Raw genomic sequence first — 1,669 nt, 5'->3', positions numbered from 1 at the left:
TATTGCTGGAAAGCTCTGGATGTCTACTTTCTAACGCCGTTGAGAGCTCACCTTTTGGAGTTCTGTAGCTCCAGAAAATCTATTTTGAGTGCAGGGAGGTCAGATTCCAACAGCATCAGCAGTCCTTTGTCAGCCTCCTATCAGAGTTTTGCTCAAGTCCCTCAATTTCAGCCAGAAATTACCTGAAATCACAGAAAAATACACAAACTCATAGTAAAGTCTAAAAATGTGAATTTAGCATAAAAACTAATGAAAACATCCCTAAAAGTAGCTTGAACTTACTAAAAACTACCTAAAAACAATGCCAAAAAGCGTATAAATTATCCGCTCATCACTAAGCCTGTTTCTTCCACTATTATTAAAAGACTTGTTGGGGCTTTTGTTGATCCTTCCATGAGAAATTTGGATGATTTCTCCATGATGAATTATAGGTGTTTCCATAAGGTTCACCCATGTAATTTACCTCTGCCATTGTAGGGTTCTCAGGATCATAAGCTTCTTCTTTAGAAGATGCCTCTTTAGTACTGTTGGATGCATTTTGCCATCCATTCAGACTTTGAGAAATCATGTTGACTTGTTGAGTCAACATTTTATTTTGAGCCAATATGGCATTCAGAGCATCAATTTCAAGAACTCCCTTCCTTTGAGGCGTCCCATTACTCACAGAATTCCTCTCAGAAGTGTACATGAATTGGTTATTTGTAACCATGTCAATAAGTTCTTGAGCTTCTGCAGGTGTTTTATTTAGGTGGATGGATCCACTTGCAGAATGGTCCAGTGACATCTTAGAGAACTCAGATAGACCATAATAGAATATATCCAGAATGGTCCACTCTGAAAGCATGTTAGAAGGACACCTTTTGGTCATCTGCTTGTATCTTTCCCAAGCTTCATAGAGGGATTCACCATCTTTTTGTTTGAAGGTCTGAACATCCACTCTAAGCTTGCTCAGCTTTTGAGGAGGAAAGAACTTAGCCAAGAAGGCCGTGACCAGCTTATCCCAAGAGTCCAGGCTATCTTTAGGTTGTGAGTCCAACCATGTTCTAGCTCTGTCTCTTACAGAAAAAGGGAAAAGCATGAGCCTGTAGACTTCAGGATCTACTCCATTAGTCTTAACAGTCTCACAGATCTGCAAGAACTCAGTTAAAAAATGATAGGGATCTTCTGATGGAAGTCCATGGAACTTGCACTTCTGTTGCATTAGAGCAACTAGCTGAGGTTTCAATTCAAAATTGTTTACTCGAATGGCAGGGATTGAGATGCTTCTTCCATCAAACTTGGAAGTAGGTGTAGTATAATCACCAAGCATCCTCCTTGCATTATTATTTTCGGCTGCCATCTCCTCTTCCTTTTCGAAAATTTCTGTAAGGTTGTCTCTGGATTGTTGTAATTTAGCTTCTCTTAGTTTCCTCTTCAGAGTCCTTTCAGGTTCACGATTTACTTCAACAAGAATATTCTTGTCCTTGCTCCTGCTGATATGAAAAAGAAGGGAACATAAAATAATAATAGGGATTCTCTTTACCACAGTAGAGAGATTCCTTTATGTTAGTAGAAGAAGAAAAGAATAAAAGAAGAAAAATTTAAGAATCCAAACAGGAGGGGGAAGAGTGAGTTCGAATTCTTGAGTAGAAGAGAGGTGTTAGTAGATAAATAAATAAATAGAAGAAGA

The 1,669-nt window shown here is 38.5% G+C and overlaps 1 non-coding gene across 1 annotated transcript; it reads left to right on the top strand.

Moving 5' to 3' along the window:
- Positions 1 to 838: 838 nt before the first annotated feature.
- On the top strand, positions 839 to 946 carry LOC130959786 (small nucleolar RNA R71). The gene has a single exon (XR_009078852.1). It is a non-coding gene; the product is annotated as a small nucleolar RNA R71 (small nucleolar RNA).
- The last annotated feature ends 723 nt before the right edge of the window (positions 947 to 1,669 follow it).

The sequence above is a fragment of the Arachis stenosperma genome, chromosome 10 (genome assembly GCF_014773155.1).
Source record: "Arachis stenosperma cultivar V10309 chromosome 10, arast.V10309.gnm1.PFL2, whole genome shotgun sequence".
In the NCBI taxonomy this organism is placed as follows: Eukaryota; Viridiplantae; Streptophyta; class Magnoliopsida; order Fabales; family Fabaceae; genus Arachis; species Arachis stenosperma.
Note: the sequence above shows the minus strand (reverse complement) of the source record. Positions and strands in the feature narration are given on the sequence as shown.